Genomic DNA, 21,715 nt, shown 5'->3' with positions numbered 1-21,715 from the left:
GCAGGGACTGACTCGGTGATTCAGTAAGCAGTGGTAAGGTGCTCAATAAGGTGTGTGTGTGTGGCAGGGACTGACTCGGTGATTCAGTAAGCAGTGGTAAGGTGCTCAATAAGGTGTGTGTATGTGTGTGTGTGTGTGTGACTGTGCGTGTGTGTGTGTGGCAGGGACTGACTCGGTGATTCAGTAAGCAGTGGTAAGGTGCTCAATAAGGTGTGTGTGTGTGGCAGGGACTGACTCGGTGATTCAGTAAGCAGTGGTAAGGTGCTCAATAAGGTGTGTGTGTGTGTGTGTGTGTGTGTGTCATGGTGGTAAAGCAAATAAGTGCAAACCACCTAACAAAACGTTCCCAAGGGTCCCAAGGGTCGGCTACTTACAGTTCACCCAAGGGTAGGCTACTTACAGTTCACCCAAGGGTGGGCTACTTACAGTTCACCCAAGGGTAGGCTACTTACAGTTCAGTTCACCCAAGGGTAGGCTACTTACAGTTCACCCAAGGGTAGGCTACTTACAGTTCACCCAAGGGTAGGCTACTTACAGTTCAGTTCACCCAAGGGTAGGCTACTTACAGTTCACCCAAGGGTCGGCTACTTACAGTTCACCCAAGGGTAGGCTACTTACAGTTCACCCAAGGGTCGGCTACTTACAGTTCACCCAAGGGTAGGCTACTTACAGTTCACCCAAGGGTCGGCTACTTACAGTTCACCCAAGGGTCGGCTACTTACAATGTCAACAGCAACAAAGCCAAGTCGGCGTCCGTTTTGCAGTCTTCTTAGAAACTACAATCTGACTACATTCCCGAGGCGCGATTTGATACTTCCGCTGAGTCACATCCGGATTTACCCGGAACGGGTCCAGAAAGTTGCATATTCGTTTTTTCCGCGGAGAAGCGATAGGGGGAGACGAAGCACCCACCAAATGACCCAGAAAGTGTTGTAGAACCATCAGAACGACTCTCAACCTGCATAATTAAGGTCATTTTTGCTAAAATTGTTGCAAAGTGCTTCTTTAAAGTCCAGCGACTAGCAATAAATATGGACAATATAAGAGAAAAATGTAAGTATAGTAATATAACAGTTATAGTATAATTATATGGACAATATAAGAGAAAATGTAAACATAGTAATATAAGACCTACTGTATATGACCTTTCACGTTTGTGTTGGGGAGCGCAATGTTCCAACATTCTATGTGTTTACTATGCGAGAGTAGAGGAGAACTGGCACAATCGCAACACTTTTCTATTCTCTCTGTTCAAACTCCATTTACACAAAGACATTAGACTTGAAAGTGAAATTTGGCCAGAAAGGAGTCATACATGTTTACTCCATGAAAGTTGAAACAGAATTAAAAAATATATTCTAGTTTGTTAAGAATTTAACAGCGACAAGTAACCCACCTTCGTTACAACCTGACGCAGCCATTAATAAGTGCGTTAGCCTAGCGCTGTAACAGTAGCATAAGCGCCATGAATGTAACAGTTCTAAAGTCGTGATAGCCTTGTGGATAAACTGCTTACTTCTTTCATGTCTGAAGCATTTGGTCCAGTGATCTTTGAGGTTGCTGTGGCTGTCTAAAGTTTAATTGGCTGTGATGGCGGCGCAAAAATTCATAATCCATAACTTGTGTGTGTGTGTGTATGTGTGTGTGTGTGTGTTTGTCAGTACTGTACTATAGATGCACATAATCAGTACTGTACTATAGATGCACATAATCAGTACTGTACTATATAGATGCACATAATCAGTACTGTATAGATGCACATAATCAGTACTGTACTATAGATGCACATAATCAGTACTGTACTATATAGATGCACATAATCAGTACTGTATAGATGCACATAATCAGTACTGTACTATAGATGCACATAATCAGTACTGTACTGTATAGGTGCACATAATCAGTACTGTATAGAAGCACATAATCAGTACTGTACTATAGATGCACATAACCAGTACTGTACTGTATAGATGCACATAATCAGTACTGTATAGATGCACATAATTATGGAGTGAGAATTGTCTCAAAATGATTTAAATATATATAAAAGGATATATATACATATACATACATTTATGAATATCCAAATACAAAATACAAATATAAAAATGTGACATACAAATAAATAAACAAATTTACATAAATAAACGTGTCTTTGTAAATATATTTTCGAGATTTGAAAATAAATATGCTTGACTTTGTATGTGGAATCTGCATTTGTGAATCTCCTTTTTGCTTTTATGTCGATGACGTAATTTTGAGACATTCCTACTGCACACCAAGATCCACAAATAAATACCACTAGATTTGAATGCGAAGACACCCTCCACTGAACAACCAGCAGATAGCAGTGTTGTACAACATGTCTGTTATCAACTGATAGCAACTGAATCTTTCCCACGCTGTTTTCCCTAGTTCAGTTCAGTCAAGTGGTCTATGACTAGCAGGATTAACGACATGGAAGACACTGGATTAAATGGATAGGTAAGTAATAACAACTAGCCAGAACGATTTATTATCGGTTTTGATGTGTAGTGCCATTTTTAATTTCATAGACTGTATAAATAAGTCAATTTAGTCAGCGTACAGCTGCTAACGTTAACAGCTAGCTAAACAGCTGGTGCCTGTTCAGCTATGTTGGTGCCTGCACAAAACACATTAAGTTAAGATTTCCCTTAAAATCCGATTTAGGGCCCCCTTAAAATAAAATGTAGTTTTCCCTAAAGTTATTGTGTCTTGCAACTCAAGTGACAGGCTGTGTTCGTGTTCGCTGTTTTACAGATGTTGCAGATCTTATGTTACAGATGTTAACATAGCTTCTAGCATGTTAACAGCTTACTGCATCTATAGTACAGCATGTCTAGCTTCTAACATAGCAGGTAAAAGTGTGGCCTGAGGGAGCCTCCGATGCTCTTCAAGACTGCTTTGACACAACAGACTGGGAAATGTTTAAGCAGGCAGCCACTTACAACAACCGGACAGACATAGAGGAGTATACAGACACTGTAACCTCTTACATCACCAAGTGCATTGATGATGTGACCCACACAAAAGACATCATCACTCGGGCTAACTGGAAGCCATGGCTGACAGGGGATGTCCTCAGGCTGCTGAGGGCCAGAGACAAAGCCTACAGAGCTGGGGATGAAGCTGGCATGAGAACAGCGAGAGCCAACCTGTCCCGTGGCATCAAGGAAGCAAAAAAGGAATACACTCACAAGATAACCACCCACTTCAAAGACAGCAGGAACGCACAAAGCCTATGGCAGGGCATTCAGGCCCTCACGGACTACAAGCCCGCGCCACAGAGCTGTGAGAGCAACATCCCTCTGCTCAACAACCTGAACTGCTTCTTTGCTCGCTTTGAAGCACAAAACAGCACCTGCCCACAGAAGACCCATCCCCCTCTACATGAGCAGCCCCTGTGCCTCTCTGCCGACAGCGTGAAGAGGACACTTGCTGCTATCAACACCCGTAAGGCAACAGGTCCAGACAACATTCCAGGTCGTGCGCTGAAGGACTGCGCAGGGGAGCTTAAGGATGTCTTCACAGACATCTTTAACACTTCCCTGAAGCAAGCCATCGTCCCATCATGTTTCAAAGCTGCCACCATCATACCTGTGCCGAAGAAAACTGCTCCATCCTGCTTCAATGACTACCGCCCTGTGGCACTGACACCCATCATCATGAAGTGCTTTGAGCGGCTTGTCATGTCACATATCAAATCCATTCTCCCCCCCACCCTGGACCCCTTCCAGTTTGCATACCGAGCCAAGCGGTCTACAGAGGATGCAATCTGCTCTGCCCTCCACCCAGCCCTCACCCACCTGGAAAAAAGAGACTCATATGTGAGATTGCTGTTTATAGACTTCAGCTCTGCATTCAACACCATAATACCACAACAACTCATCAGCAAACTTGACAAACTGGGACTCAGCACCTACCTCTGCAACTGGCTACTGGACTTCCTCTGTCAGAGGCCTCAAGTAGTACGTGTTGGCAACAATACCTCAAGCAGCATCACACTGAGCACAGGGGCCCCCCAAGGCTGCGTGCTCAGTCCGCTGCTCTTCACCCTGCTGACGCATGACTGCACTGCAACCTACAGCAACAATCACATAGTGAAATTTGCTGACGACACAACTCTGGTGGGTCTCATCACCAAGGGCGACGAGACCCAATACAGGTTGGAGGTCGACCATCTGACCACGTGGTGCAGGGACAACAACCTCCTGCTGAACGTCAGCAAGACCAAAGAGATTGTTGTTGACTTCCGGAGAGGTCACACCCAACACCTGCCACTGACCATCGACGGTGCTGTGGTGGAGAGAGCGAGCAGCACCAAATTCCTGGGGGTGCACATCAGCGAAGACCTCTCCTGGACCACCAACACTGCATCACTGGCGAAGAGAGCTCAGCGCCGCCTGTACTTCCTGCGGAAACTCAGGCGAGCAAGTGCTCCACCAGCCATCATGACCACATTCTACCGAGGCACCATTGAGAGCATCCTCTCCAGCTGTATCGCTGTGTGGGGCGGAAGCTGCACTGAATACAACAGGAAAGCCCTGCAGCGCATAGTGAACACAGCTGGAAGGATTATTGGTGCTTCACTCCCCTCCCTGAAGGACATTTACACCACCCACCTCACCCGCAAGGCGACCAAAATTGTGAGTGATGCAAGTCACCCCGCTCACAATCTGTTCGATCTACTGCCCTCTGGGAAGAGGTACAGAAGCCTGCGCTCCCGCACTACCAGACTCACCAACAGCTTCATACACCAAGCTGTAAGGATGCTGAACTCTCTCCCTCCTCTCCCCCCTCCACCCTCAGCTACATAACATCCTGGACATTGGACCCACAATGGCCGCGTGCACTACTCCACTTGCACACTTGCACACTTGTACACTTTACAACTTGTTGTTGTCCTGAAAACACAACACATCTGCTGCTCTTACATAACTTGCACCACTATGTCACTTTCTTTCTTACTTAGGTCAAACAGAACTACACAAGCCTTTTATTGGCCTGACTTTGCACTAGTATTTTATTGACTGTCTATGCACAATTTCAACCAAATTTTGCTGCTCTTATTTTTTTCATTATTATATGTGCCCTCTTATTTACTTACTTTTTTGTTTACTTGAATGTTATGTTTGTCTGTGGACTTAAATTGGTAAAATATGTCTTGTCTTCACCGTGGGATAGTGAGAAACGTAATTTCGATCTCTTTGTATGTCTGGAACATGTGAAGAAATTGACAATAAAGCTGACTTTGACTTTGACTTTGACTTTGACTTTGACTTTGAACATAACGTGAGAGCCAGCTCAGCTGAGATCGCTATCTGACAGACTGCCATTAGCCTAATGTCAATATTGCTAAATGGACTTATTTATACAGTCTATGAAATTAAAAATGGCACTACACATCAAAACCGATAATAAATCGTTCTGGCTAGTTGTTATTACTTACCTATCCATTTAATCCAGTGTCTTCAATGTCGTTAATCCTGCTAGTCATAGACCACTTGACTGAACTGAACTAGGGAAAACAGCGTCGGAAAGATTCAGTTGCTATCAGTTGATAACAGACATGTTATACAACACTGCCATCTGCTGGTTGTTCAGTGGAGGGTGTCTTCGCATTCAAATCTAGTGGTATTTATTTGTGGATCTTGGTGTGTAGTAGGAATGTCTCAAAATTACGTCATCGACATAAAAGCAAAAAGGAGATTCACAAATGCAGATTCCACATACAAAGTCAAGCATATTTATTTTCAAATCTCGAAAATATATTTACAAAGACACGTTTATTTATATAAATTTGTTTATTTATTTGTATGTCACATTTTTATATTTGTATTTTGTATTTGGATATTTATAAATGTATGTATATGTATATATATCCTTTTATATATATTTAAATCATTTTGAGACAATTCTCACTCCATACATAATCAGTACTGTACTATAGATGCACATAATCAGTACTGTATAGATGCACATAATCAGTACTGTACTATATGCACATAATCAGTACTGTATAGATGCACATAATCAGTACTGTACTGTATAGATGCACATAATCAGTACTGTACTATATGCACATAATCAGTTCTGTACTGTATGCACATAATCAGTAGTGTACTATATGCACATAATCAGTACTGTACTGTACTGTATAGATGCACATAATCTATACTGTACTGTATAGATGCACAAAGTATCTATCTATCTATATATCTATCTATCTATCTTTCTATCTATAATCAGTACTGTACTGTATAGGCACATAATCAGTACTGTACTGTACTGTACTGTATAGATGCCCATAATCAGTACTGTACTGTATAGATGCACCTTTTAGAAAGAGAATCAGAAGAGGAGTTTATACACCTGTGATTCTGTGAACTGACTGTGTATGGAGCCTATGATGGTATTATTAGTTCAGTGTGCGTGAATGTGTGTGTGTGTGTGTGTGTGTGAGCAGTGAGACTGGCAAGCTGTGGTGCTGTTTGCATCTCAGGCTCTTGGTCCAGATGGTCTACTCCCCATGAACTCCCCGACAGACTCACACGCACACACACACACACACACACACACTCCCCATGAACTCCCCAACAGACTTGCACACAGCTTGTTTATTATTTATCAATGAGACCAGAGCAGGAGACGGAGCTGGACTAAGAACAGGCAGTCACTGAGTTTGTGTGTGTGTGTGTGTGTGTGTGTCAGCATACATGTGTGTGTATGTGTATGCTGGCTGCTCACACTCACTACAACATCTGCTCCTCATTACACCCAAAACACACACACACATGCACGCTGACACACACACATACACACACACGCACACATACACACGCAAATGTACGCTGACACACACACACACACACACACATGCTGACACCATGGACATCTTTCCCCTCACAGAACTGTCAACAGCAACAACCTTCTCAAAACCTTAAAGAGATACAGTAGCGAGAGATACAGTAGAGAGAGAGCGAGACAGAGAGGGAGAGACAGAGCGAGAGAGAGAGAGAGAGAGAGGGAGAGGGAGAGAAGGGAAAAAGAGACAGACAGAGAGAGAGAGAGAGAGAGAGCGAGAGAGAGAAGGGAAAAAGAGACAGACAGAGAGAGAGCGAGAGAGGGAGAGAGAGCGAGAGAGAGAAGGGAAAAAGAGACAGAGAGAGAGAGAGAGAGAGCGAGAGCATATGGAGGGAGCTCTTAAAACGCCACCTGGTCCCTCTACCTCACTGCCAAGTGTGCTGGTGAATGACCCATCAAAGAGTTGGTCCGTGGAGTGTGTGGAAGTGTGTGTTCGTGGAGTGTGTGGAAGTGTGTGTCCGTGGAGTGTGTGGAAGTGTGTGTCCGTGGAGTGTGTGGAAGTGTGTGTTCGTGGAGTGTGTGGAAGTTAAGACAGTGACATTTGAATTTGTTTACTTTCTCATTACACAACATTTAACAACCTATTTGAAACATTACTGAATGAAACTAACAGTTGACAACACTAAAGAGACAGATATGTTTTAAGCGGAGGAATCTTTTCTGTAGACATGCTTTTACACACACACACATACATACACTAGTACCACATGACATTGAGGATACCGCTGCAGGACTGTCTCACACGCACGCCCTCCTCCGCGCGCTGTTGACCGATCCCGGATCGGTCAACAGTGCGCGTAGGAGGGCATACGTGCGAGACGGCCGATAGCAGGGTAGCCGGGAACCGGGTGCCAGGGTACCGATAGCTGTTGACCGATCGCACGCATGCCCTCCTCCGCGCGCTGTTGACCGATCCCGGAGCCCCTGCTGTCGGCCGCTCGCACGCATGCCCTCCTCCGCGCGCTGTTGACCGATCCCGGAGCCCCTGCTGTCGGCCGTCTCACTCTCCTCGATGGGGCCCCGCTGTGCTGTGGCACTCTGCCATTTTGTAGTGCACGGAGCGGAGGGGCCAGAGACGGGCCGGCCTCAGCGCCGAGCAGAGCGGTCAGAAGCACCGTCCCCGGGGGGAAAGCCCTATCTGACCCCGCACCTCCTTCAACCCACGACGGTTCTTTGGAGCTTGAGGGGATGCGTTGGATGACAGGGAGCATTGAGTGGCACTAAGAACAGTTTTGGCGACTGATCGATTTTACAGACTTCCAAAGAATTAAGGTTTATTAATTCAGGATGATTCTACAGTACTGTAGGAACCTGACAACAGTTGGCATGAAGACTGTTCGGTTAGAGGATGGAATCCCGCTGCGATAATACACTCACGTTCTGACCAGATGCACTCGAGCTGTGCGCTACAATAAGGAGCATAATGTTTTCCTAAAAACAGCATCCGTACATGCTGCAAGTCTACTCGCTCTTAGACATTTCAGCTGATAGCATGAGCACAGCCACTTGCACTCTCACAAGCTGTCTACTGCCCATTATTAGTTCAACAGGGCTTGTGTCACTTTTCACCGCGATGGCCTCAATTTCTGTAAGTCCATAAAGCGAGCGAAAGTTTCATGACTTTCTCTGTAGTTCCGATGTGCGGTTGAGGATTTGAAGTGCCTCTAAGCGCCCCCACCCCTGGGCGAGAGGAATGGCTTTCTCTGCTGCAGACGGCTTAGTAATGCGCAGTGAACAATAACGTCTGCTCGAGCTCGAGGATTTTAGGACAAAACTAATCTCATGTTCCAGTGTGAGAAAAGCGCAGGAACAACGTATATATGATTGTGTGTGTGTGTGTGTGTGTGTCCGTGTGTGTGTGTGTGTATGTGTGTGTCAGACACCACACCAACTCTAACTAACTAGGGATTGAATGGATCCAATTAAATCCCTATCTATCTGTCAATCAATCTATCTATCTATCTATCTATCTATCTATCTATCTATCTATCTATCTATCTATCTATCTATGTCTGTATGTCTGCCAGTCTGTTTGTGGAGTTAAAATAACTTAAACCTTCCTCTTTTCCTTGATTAGGGAAGCAATATATTCGTGTGAACCGAACACCTAACTGCATCACCCACCCAGACATGTTGTCCTTTTGTGCCACCCATATCCACGCGGGCACCCTGCCACAGCGGGTACAGGCCTGGGCGCGGGCGTTCGTGCATCTCTTATGGATGAATGTAATGTTTGCTTTATGGAAAAATAATGCAGTTAGCCTGCCGATTGATGCATCGTGCCTAAGTGTCGGCTCTACGTGCTCATGCCTGCCTGTTCTCCTGCTGCTGTCAGACAATATAATTACTGAAAGATTGATGAGGGGGCTGGGGGCATGCGTTTGAGGATGAGAATCTGCCCTGTGATTAATGTGTGTGTGTTTGTGTGTGTGTGTGCATGTGTGTGTGTCTGCGTGCGTGCGTGCGTGTGTGTGATGCGTGTGTGTGTGCGTGCGTGCGTGCGCGGGTGTGCGTGCGTGTATGTGTGTGTGTGTGCGTGCGTGTGTGTGTGTGTGCCTGATGAGAGAGAGAGAGACTCTCCCCTGGTGGGCAAACTTTTGATTCCTGATGCAAACACCTCTAAGCACAGAGCAGCAGGATCACACACACGTGTCGCTCGTATGACGATGTACTAATGGAGCAGGATCACACACACGTGTCGCTCGTATGACGATGTACTAATGGAGCAGCAGGAACACACACACGTGTCGCTCGTATGACGACGTACTAATGGAGCAGGATCACACACACGTGTCACTTGTATGACGACGTACTAATGGAGCTCATTAGCATAGAGCCTGTTACTATTGGTGTTCATGTACACTGGAGATTTGTGCAATGAAGAAAAAGGAAAAAAACACCCCCAGGCAGCGTGTAGCTGTGGACCAGGCTAAGCCCTCAGGCAGTGACTAGCTAAGCCCAGACTAAGTCCTCAGGCAGCGACTAGCTGTGGACCAGACTAAACCCAGTTCTGATCCAGACCCACTGGGCCCTGACCCACTCAAGCACACTCATGCCCAAAAGGCAGTGGACAAGCCCTGATTATTGACCTGACATGGGAAATGTTTCAGTGTGATTCCATTTGATTTATCCTCTGTACAGTATGTAAAACCATTAGCCATGAACAGAGCTTGAAGCCAAACCAAGTAGGAAAAGGCACAGCAGGGAAAAGCCCATCTCTCCCTGATGAGGAAAATGATGTCTCCCTGATGTGTTGTGTTGTGTTGTGTTGTGTTGTGTTGTGTTGTGCTGTGCTGTGTTGTGCTGTGCTGTGTTGTGTGCTGTTGTGAGCCTTATAGTGGACACACCACTGATCCCTACAGCAGGAGAGCCTTATAGTGGACACACCTACAGCAGGAGAGCCTTATAGTGGACACCCCACTGATCCCTGCAGGAGAGCCTTGGAGGGCGTTGGAGCCCATGATATCCCCTTCTGCACAGAAACAAAAGGCTACATGGAACATGGAACATAGACGCCCGCCTTTCCTGATGGATTCCATACTTCATTCCTGACCTCGGGTAAAGTGGACCTACACACACACACACACACACACACACACACTCTCTAGAAAGAGATGTGGGCCTATTTGTTTCACATTCAGTCGTCCTCTGGCTGACCTCCTCAACACAGTGTCCCCTCCACCAGAGCGGTCCAGCACAGCATAGTTCGAATTACAGGGGGTACTGGGGGGTACTATACCCCCCAATGAAGACCCAGTACCCCCCAAAGAGACAGAAATATCAGTTTTGGGGGGGTCAGATAATTTTTCTGATATTGTGAAAAAATATCATTACAGTTGGCTACAATACAAGTCAACTCCTATTTTCACTAGGAAAAGTTTAATGTAAAGCGATTTCAGACACCCCTATTATGGACCGTACCATTTTTAACCACCGTGGCACTAGAAGCAACGGAGATAGAGAACGACTTCAGCTTCTCAAGCAAGTGTCAACGACGTTGAATGACAAAACGCTAGATTCCTCCAGTAGCCTAAATTCGGTTTGCTGCTGACGTGCATGGGTAAATGTAAGTTGCTAGCAGACGTCTAGCTTGTTGAAAATGTGCTATTTTACAACCTTCATGTATTAACGTGTTTTGTTCTTTCATACAGTAGCTCATGTCACGTCTTCATACATTTAATTACCGGCTACTTACCTGCTACTTAGCCTACTTAACCACTGAGGCTAGTAGAGTGGACCTTGGTTAGTTACCAAGGTTAGTTAGCAAGATAAGTATAAGTATATATACTCTTTTGATCCCGTGAGGGAAATTTGGTCTCTGCATTTATCCCAATCCGTGAATTAGTGAAACACACTCTACACAGTGAACACACAGTGAGGTAAAGCACACACTAATCCCGGCACAGTGAGCTGCCTGCAACAACAGCGGCGCTCGGGGAGCAGTGAGGTGCCTTGCTCAAGGGCACTTCAGCTGTGCCTACTGGTCGGGGTTCGAACCGGCAACCCTCCGGTTACAAGGCCGAAGCGCTAACCAGTAGGCCACGGCTGCCCCAAGAGATAATAAATAGAGATAATTCTCTATTTAAATCATTTATTATTATTTTACATTGTGGTGAGGTAAAATCGATTGTCATTTCCAAAGAGATGAACTCCAGTCCATAGCCTACAGTAGGTGTCCATTGATTCTCATTTTATCTTGAATAAATTATTGTGCCCTTTTGAAATTAGTTTGGCACAGATCCTGTGTTGTTTTTATTATGCACAAGAGGGTCTGATGTAGCTAAGCCTACATAACATTAGTGAAACCTGTGGAAACATAAAGAGCCAAGTACTACATGCTAGTATTTGAATTTGTTTTTAATTGGTTAGTAGGCCTATTGTTTTTACATTCTGGTTATGGATTCTTGTAGGTTACCGCTCTCTAGTTCTTATGTGGTAGTAGGCTGTTTTTTCATAGTGGCTATATGCTCCTTAATCACATTAAAGATTGCTTAGGTTTCACATATCTCTAGGCAATTGTGTTGATTTGACACTGACTACCATAGACTATAATGGAAAATTGGTTTCTGAGTAGGCTAGGCTATATTAGAGGGTTGGATCTTACCTCCAGGTCTTATGAAATCTAAAAATAAACCAAATCAATATGTCATGAAATAAGCAATAGGCTTCTTGTAAAGGTATTACTTTTACTAGTAATTAGAATGGTATTTCAGTGCACTTAACTTCTAACTTTTGAGAGTTGATCAAAACAGTTCTCTTTTGGATATACAGTAATTCCTTGAATTTCTCCTGGGGATCAATAAAGTATCTATCTATCTATCTATCTATAACAATGAGATATTCTGTAGCCAACTGATTATCAGTTTGTCGCATGTTTACACCTTGTATGTGTGTTGCACAACACATGTTGCACTTGGCGATCACGGTGGGGATTGATATGGTAGTGGACCATGATGGTCATAGAAGAAGTGAAGGAGCAGTACCCCCAATTATGGTGGGGTAATTCACACTCTGCAGCACAGCCCACCGTGAATGCCCACCATGAATGCCCACGGAAGGGCTGCGTTTATACCACATGCTTTCTCCAAGGGCGCTGTTCATCGCGCCACACCCGTCATGTCTCTATTCCCCACTAGGGGGGCCCACTGCTTTAAAGAAACTAGCATACAGTGAGTAGGCAATAAAACTAGCATACAGTGAGTAGGCAATAAAACTAGCATACAGTGAGTAGGCAATAAAACTAGCATACAGTGAGTAGGCAATACTCAGTCCACTTCAGTTGTGAAAAAAATTTAAGTGTACTTGGCATACTGAAGTAAAGTGAACTTGGCTCAAATAAAGGCACTTACCAAATCTAAGTTCTCATAACTGAAGTACATGAGTAGAAAGCAATCGGCAATACTCGCTGTAAAAGGGGCAGCCGTGGCCTACTGGTTAGCGCTTCGGACTTGTAACCGGAGGATTGCCGGTTCAAACCCTGACCAGTAGGCACGGCTGAAGTGCCCTTGAGCAAAGCACCTAACCCCTCACTGCTCCCCGAGCGCCGCTGTAGCAGGCAGCTCACTGTGTCAGGATTAGTGTGTGCTTCACCTCAATGTGTCCTGAGTGTGTTTCACTAATTCACGGATTGGGATAAATGCAGAGACCAAATTTCCCTCACAGGATCAAGAGTATATATAATGATATACTTACTTAAAATGTAATTTGTTGACTTTACTTTAAAAAAAAGTTAGGTAACTGCCTTAAAATGTTCAAGTAAGCTTCACTTAAACTGTTTAGTTAACTAGTTGCTAAAGCTTTTGTATCCATAATAAACTTCCAAGAATTTTCACCTTATAAGGCAAACATCAACTGTATCCCAGGAGGAAGTACACAGACACATAATGCAAGTAGGCCCAAGCATTGAGTGCCCAACTTTTTGGTATTCCTGACAATACTCTGAAAATCACTTACATTGTCATCAGTTGTTCTACATTGTACGCATCCCAAGAAGCAAAGAAACAGTTATGAGAAGAAAAGAAAAAAACATTAGAAGAAACACAAGAAAATAGCATTTACCCACAATCCCTTGAAATAACTCACCAACATGACTCATGGCCTTGTAGCACAAACTTTAACAATTCAAGTGGTATACTTGAATTCTGCTATATACATACTCCATACTCTGCTATATACTCCATACTCTGCTATATACATACTCCATACTCTACTATATACTCCATACTCTGCTATATACTCCATACTCTGCTATATATATATACTCCATACTCTGCTATATACTCCATATTCTGCTATATACTCCATACTCTGCTATATACTCCATACTCTGCTATACTCACATACTCCATACTCTGCTATATACTCCATACTCTGCTATATACTCCATACTCTGCTATATACATACTCCATACTCTGCTATATACTCCATACTCTGCTATACTCACATACTCCATACTCTGCTATATACATACTCCATACTCTGCTATATACTCCATACTCTGATATATACTCCATACTCTGCTATATACTCCATACTCTGCTATATACATACTCCATACTCTGCTATATACTCCATACTCTGCTATATACATACTCCATACTCTGCTATATACTCCATACTCTGCTATACTCACATACTCTGCTATATACTCCATACTCTGCTATACACATACTCCATACTCTGCTATATACTCCATACTCTGCTATATATATACTCCATACTCTGCTATATACTCCATACTCTGCTATACTCACATACTCCATACTCTGCTATATACATACTCCATACTCTGCTATATACATACTCCATACTCTGCTATATACTCCATACTCTGCTATACACATACTCCATACTCTGCTATACTCACATACTCCATACTCTGCTATATACATACTCCATACTCTGCTATATACATACTCCATACTCTGTTATATACATACTCCATACTCTGCTATATACATACTCCATACTCTGTTATATATATACTCCATACTCTGCTATATACTCCATACTCTGCTATATACATACTCCATACTCTGCTATATACTCCATACTCTGATATGCACATACTCCATAATTCAATTATGACCCACACACACACACATACTCACTCACAGGCTTCACACAGCTACACACATAGTAATTACTAACACACACCTACAACATAGTAATTACTCACACACACCTACGCACATAGTAATTACTCACACACACCTACGCACATAGTAATTCCCTACGCACACGTTACTTCCCAGCACTAGGCCTCCATGAGCCGCTCTATGAGAGGCCCGTAGTATAGGCACTAGGCCTCCACGAGCAGCTCTAATGAGAAATCACATATTCCCACAGCACTAGGCCTCAATGGGCAGCTCTATGTGAGAGGCCCGTAGTATAGCGGTTAATGAGAAAAGCACACATTCCCTCAGCACTAGGCCTCAATGGGCAGCTCTATGTGAGAGGCCCGTAGTATAGCGGTTAATGAGAAAGCACCACACATTCCCTCAGCACTAGGCCTCAATGGGCAGCTCTATGTGAGAGGCCCGTAGTATAGCGGTTAATGAGAAAGCACCACACATTCCCTCAGCACTAGGCCTCAATGGGCAGCTCTATGTGAGAGGCCCGTAGTATAGCGGTTAATGAGAAAGCACCACACATTCCCTCAGCACTAGGCCTCAATGGGCAGCTCTATGTGAGAGGCCCGTAGTATAGCGGTTAATGAGAAAGCACACATTCCCTCAGCACTTTCACACACAGCGCTGTGCCCTCCGTATTAAAAGTTAGAGTTTGACAGTTGGTGCTCACAGCGGGAGGCCCTCTATTTGCAGCCATAAATTTCACCCTGAACGGAAGAGGCCCTGTCTGGCATGTGAGGAAGGACAGAGCGGACGACCGCGCGCAGCCACGTTCCCCTTCATTAACCTGCTGATTTCCTGCCCAAAAAGCTGCTCTGACAGACTGTAGAGAGTCGCCCAATTTGACTTTCAGTCACTCAAATCTGAAATGGTCCACTAAAGGTGATCTGATCTTAAATGTTTCACTAAAGGTGATCTGAAATGGTCCACTAAAGGTGATCTGATCTGAAATGGTCCACTAAAGGTGATCTGAAATGGTCCACTAAAGGTGATCTTGTGACTTGTAACCGGAGGGTTGCCGGTTCGAACCCCGACCAGTAGGCACGGCTGAAGTGCCCTTGAACAAGGCACCTAACCCCTCACTGCTCCCCGAGCGCCGCTGTTGTTGCAGGCAGCTCACTGCGCCGGGATTAGTGTGTGCTTCACCTCACTGTGTGTTCACTGTGTGCTGAGTGTGTTTCACTACTTCATGGATTGGGATAAATGCAGAGACCAAATTTCCCTATTAATGTATCAGGAAACATGCTGTATGTCCAACATGCTCTGCAAATAGCACAACTCTTCTGGACTGGTATTTTGCAGAAGTAAATCATATACCATGTTTAGAGAACCTGATGATACATTGTGTCCATTAAACACAGACAGATCTGGGTAATCCGCATGAGAGGTCTGTATTGCTTTCTTGGTCAGTTTGATGATTTGTAGGCAATTGAGACCGTAAATGATGCCTGATTTGGCCGATGTGAGATGCCCATGAGAGGACATGGAGGGTTTAAATGAGTCAAAACTGAAATGTGCTGTGTGAATAACTGCCTGCCTTGCCTTGCCTTGCCTTGCCCTGCCTTGCCTTGCCTTAAGTAAAAGTAATTTGACGCTGGTTTGGGTGGCATTGTGAATTAGTGGGCACATTAAAGCAATCTGACGCTGGTTTGGGTGGCATGGTAAGTTAGTGGGCACAGCTTTGAGTTGGTCTCCTGGGTTTGCGCTGGCAGTGCCAACAGCGTCGTGGTGAGGGAGAGGCTGGCACGTGGCATCTGCTGCGTTTCCGCCTGATTACCTTAAAGGGGTCTGATCAGGGGGGCACTGGCGCCAGGCCTTGCGCCAAATCAACAACCCAATAACCCGTCTACATACGTGCACACACCCGTCTACACACACACACCTGTCTACACACACACACACCCGTCTATACACACACACCCGTCTACACACACACACACCCGTCTATACACACACACCCGTCTACAGACACACCTGTCTACACACACACACACCCGTCTACAGACACACACCTGTCTACACACACACACACGCACACACACACCCATCTACACACACACCCGTCTACACACACACACACGTCTACACACGCGCACACACTCGTATGTGGTAGTGTAGTGGTTAAGGAGCTGGGCTAGCGTGCAGTAGCTTGTGGTAGTGTAGTGGTTAAGGAGCTGGGCTAGTGTGCAGTAGCCTGTGGTAGTGTAGTGGCTAAGGTTGCTAACCGTCCCGATTGTGCAGGACATCCCGTATTTTGGGTGATTTTGATTTGTCCCGTCAGGGACAGCACCACTCCCGATTTTCAATCACAGCTCATCGGCCTTGTTAACTTGTCAATAGTAGGCTATTGTAAACGCACCTGGAACAAAGTGTCCAGTGCCGTCGACCACGCGCATCTCGCACTATGCGCAGGGCACCAAGGGACAGAAGGGGCACCACAATTTAGCCAGAGAAGCTGGCTAAATTGGCTACGACGTGACATGCTAGCTACTGAAAAGCAGTTTGGCTACTGCAAACTGCTTTTCACTCTTCTTAGAGAACGATTACAATGTCAAAATGCAGCAACAGCATCTTACATAAGGATGATACTTTTTGGGTCCTCTCAGTCTCTCTATTATGCAGCAGATCTAACTTGAACGTTATGCTACTCGTTTTAATTGGGAACGAGAGGGAGAGAGGGTGGAAGTTTCCAGCTGGCTTGTGATCGTTGGTAATTGATTTCACCTATTTAATATAAGAAACTTTTAAAAGGAAATCATGAGAACAACAAAAACAACGCAAGGAGATTTGCGGAATTATCCGGTTCACACTATGCTACTGACCATTTACAAAATGTGAGGGCACTTTGACATAGGCTGCACGCACTGTGATTTGGACTGATAGAATATGAAGAGTGGTCAATTGCCTTTGTGTAAAGGAATTGGTGAGTCTTGAGGTCTTCAATAATCTGTTTCCCTTAAACTAAGCATTTACATGAAGCACATGATAGGCTATGCCAATTGAAAAACTTTCCACTCAGATAGCTAGGTGGCTACCAGGTTCATAATTCACTTTTAATTGCAAACAGAAAATATCTAGCTAGCATCATTACATGCTTCTATTTCCACAGGAATGAAGGTTGTTTACACCAACTTAATATACTTACCATTGTGCTATAGGCCTAAATGTGGCACAAACAATGTTAGAGTTTGTGGAATGACCATAGGCTATATTTGAATGGAGCTGGCAAAATATTATGAATACCGTGTAGACAATGCTCTTAAAGTGACAGTACACCATTTGTAAATTATTATTTGAAGTGAAGTGTCCCTCATTTGGGGTTGAGGAAGTTGGCAACCCTAGTAGTGGCTAAGGCATACCTGTCAACATTTAGTTTTCCAAAAACGGGAGATTTTTTTTTTCCGCGGGGGGGTCAGTGTTTATACCGGATCTGTGTTTGCATATGTAGGCCTAATACAGTTCATACACGTGTTTCAACACTGCATTTCGGTCGTTGCTTTTACCTTACCATTACCTTACGCATGACAGTTATGTAGGCCTATCCACCAGCTGCCTGCCTGCAGCCAACTTCTAAAACTCCAAAGCTGTTTGCTGTCTGATTTGGTTCCGAGGACACAAGTTCAGTGTATCAACAACACTCAAAAACAGTTTATGTGATGTGTTAATCAATTAAATTTCCAACAATTTCACAACAGCTAGTTCTGGAGTAGGCCATTCAACTAGCCCGCTTGCTTACGACGAAACTCAGGCTGCGCAGTCAGCGCACCAGCTTCTTTATTTGGGTTTTGGGTTGCCATTTTAGCCTATGACAAAACGGTTGAAATTGAAACTAAGTGATCGTGTAGGGTGTATTTCATACAAAATCTGGCAACCTGGGAGATGTCAGACTAATATCAAAAATGAATGGATCAATGATTTTAAAATGAAGTTTGATGGCCATGCAAATTACGGGAGTTTTCCGGGAGAAATAACAAAACGGGAGGGTGCTGGGAGATGACCTTGAAATACAGGAGAACCCGTGAAAAACGGGAGTGTTGACAGGTATGGGCTAAGGAGCTGGGCTAGCGTACAGTAGCCTGTGGTAGTGTAGTGGTTAAGGAGCTGGGCTAGCATACAGTAGCCTGTGGTACTGTAGTGGTTAAGGAGCTGGGCTAGCATACAGTAGCCTGTGGTACTGTAGTGGTTAAGGAGTGGTAGTGTAGTGGTTAAGGAGCTGGGCTAGTGTGCAGTAGCCTGTGGTACTGTAGTGGGGATCTGGGCTGGCATGCAGTAGCCTGTGGTAGTGTAGCAGTTAACATCAGAGTGTAAATTACCCCACCATAATTAGGGGGTACTGCTCCTTCACTTCTTCTATGACCATCATGGTCCACTACCATATCAATCCCCATCGTGATCGCCAAGTGCAACATGTGTTGTGCAACACACATACAAGGTCTAAACATGCGACAAACTGATAATCAATTGGCTACAGAATATCTCATTGTTATAGATAGATAGATAGATAGATACTTTATTGATCCCCAGGGGAAATTCAAGGAATTACTGTATATCCAAAAGAGAACTGTTTTGATCAACTCTCAAAAGTTAGAAGTTAAGTGCACTGAAATACCATTCTAATTACTAGTAAAAGTAATACCTTTACAAGAAGCCTATTGCTTATTTCATGACATATTGATTTGGTTTATTTTTAGATTTCATAAGACCTGGAGGTAAGATCCAACCCTCTAATATAGCCTAGCCTACTCAGAAACCAATTTTCCATTATAGTCTATGGTAGTCAGTGTCAAATCAACACAATTGCCTAGAGATATGTGAAACCTAAGCAATCTTTAATGTGATTAAGGAGCATATAGCCACTATGAAAAAACAGCCTACTACCACATAAGAACTACAGAGCGGTAACCTACAAGAATTCATAACCAGAATGTAAAAACAATAGGCCTACTAACCAATTAAAAACAAATTCAAATACTAGCATGTAGTACTTGGCTCTTTATGTTTCCACAGGTTTCACTAATGTTATGTAGGCTTAGCTACATCAGACCCTCTTGTGCATAATAAAAACAACACAGGATCTGTGCCAAACTAATTTCAAAAGGGCACAATAATTTATTCAAGATAAAATGAGAATCAATGGACACCTAGGCTATGGACTGGAGTTCATCTCCTTGGAAATGACAATCGATTTTACCTCACCACAATGTAAAATAATAATAAATGATTTAAATAGAGAATTATCTCTATTTATTATCTCTTGGGGCAGCCGTGGCCTACTGGTTAGCGCTTCGGCCTTGTAACCGGAGGGTTGCCGGTTCGAACCCCGACCAGTAGGCACAGCTGAAGTGCCCTTGAGCAAGGCACCTAACTCTTCACTGCTCCCCGAGCGCCACTGTTGTTGCAGGCAGCTCACTGTGCCGGGATTAGTGTGTGCTTTACCTCACTGTGTGTTCACTGTGTACTGAGTGTGTTTCACTAATTCACGGATTGGGATAAATGCAGAGACCAAATTTCCATCACGGGATCAAAAGAGTATATATACTTATACTTATCTTGCTAACTAACCTTGGTAACTAACCAAGGTCCACTTTACTAGCCTCAGTGGTTAAGTAGGCTAAGTAGCAGGTAAGTAGCCGGTAATTAAATGTATGAAGACGTGACATGAGCTATGAAAGAACAAAACACGTTAATACATGAAGGTTGTAAAATAGCACATTTTCAACAAGCTAGACGTCTGCTAGCAACTTACATTTACCCATGCACGTCAGCAGCAAACCGAATTTAGGCTACTGCAGGAATCTAGCGTTTTGTCATTCAACGTCATTGACACTTGCTTGAGAAGTTGAAGTCGTTCTCTATCTCCGTTGCTTCTAGCGCCACGGTGGTTAAAAATGGTACGGTCCATAATAGGGGTGTCTGAAATCGCTTTACATTAAACTTTTCCTAGTGAAAATAGGAGTTGACTTGTATTGTAGCCAACTGTAATGATATTTTTTCACAATATCAGAAAAATTATCTGACCCCCCCAAAACTGATATTTCTGTCTCTTTGGGGGTACTGGGTCTTCATTGGGGGGTATAGTACCCCCCAGTACCCCCTGCAATTCGAACTATGGTTAACATGCAGTAGCCTGTGGTAGTGTAGCGGTTAAGGAGCTGGGCTAGTGTACAGTAGTCTGTGGTAGTGTAGTGGTTAAGTAGCTGGGCTAGCGTGCAGTAGCCTGTGGTAGTGTAGCGGTTAGCATGCAGTAGCCTGTGGTACTGTAGTGGTTAAGGAGCTGGGCTAGTGTGCAGTAGCCTGTGGTAGTGTAGTGGTTAAGGAGCTGGGCTAGTGTGCAGTATCCTGTGGTAGTGTAACGGTTAGCATGCAGTAGCCTGTGGTAGTGTAGTGGTTAAGGAGCTGGGCTAGCATGCAGTAGCCTGTGGTAGTGTAGCGGTTAGCATGCAGTAGCCTGTGGTAATGTAGTGGTTAAGGAGCTGGGCTAGCGTGCAGTAGCCTGTGGTAGTGTAGTGGTTAAGGAGCTGGGCTAGTGTGCAGTAACCTGTGGTAGTGTAGTGGTTAAGGAGCTAGATTCCTCCAGTAGCCTAAATTCGGTTTGATGGGTAAATGTAAGTTGTTAGCAGACGTCTAGCTTGTTGAAAATGTAGTAGCCTGTGGTAGTGTAGTGGTTAAGGAGCTGGGCGGTTAGCATGCAGTAGCCTGTGGTAGTATAGTGGTTAGCATGCAGTAGCCTGTGGTAGTGTAGCGGTTAGCTTACTGTACATATGCACTATTGTGTACTATTTAGTGTTTACTGTACATATGCACTATTGTGTACTATTTAGTGTTATAATAGTGTTGGTTATTATGAACTCAGTAAGCCTCGTCACACAGTTGTTTAGTATAGTGCCCCAAACTGAAAGAAATGGAATCTGGCACTGATTTCAGGTGAGTAGGCTGTTGATGAAAACATATGGACGTCGTCACAAAGAACTGCATATCTCTTTAAGGAAAGATGTTATGCCAACTGCACACTCTTGTTTTTGTAGACAGCCAACACAGTCCACAGCTTGATGTGGCCTGTTGTTGTTGAAGAACTGACCGGCCCTATACAGTACAGTAACACATTCCCATATGTTGAAATAGGAACTGACCAGCCGCGTATACAGTAACACATTCCATATGTTGATATAAGAACTGACCGGCCCTATACAGTACAGTA

The 21,715-nt window shown here is 44.2% G+C and overlaps 1 long non-coding RNA gene across 1 annotated transcript; it reads left to right on the top strand.

Annotated features, from left to right (window-relative positions):
• Positions 1–1,239: 1,239 nt before the first annotated feature.
• On the top strand, positions 1,240–19,335 carry LOC121715539. Its single transcript, XR_006033625.1, has 3 exons — positions 1,240–1,332; positions 10,758–10,762; positions 19,325–19,335. It is a non-coding gene; the product is annotated as an uncharacterized LOC121715539 (long non-coding RNA).
• The last annotated feature ends 2,380 nt before the right edge of the window (positions 19,336–21,715 follow it).

The sequence above is a fragment of the Alosa sapidissima genome, chromosome 8 (genome assembly GCF_018492685.1).
Source record: "Alosa sapidissima isolate fAloSap1 chromosome 8, fAloSap1.pri, whole genome shotgun sequence".
Taxonomy (NCBI): Eukaryota; Metazoa; Chordata; class Actinopteri; order Clupeiformes; family Clupeidae; genus Alosa; species Alosa sapidissima.
This window is presented reverse-complemented; position numbering and strand designations above follow the sequence as displayed.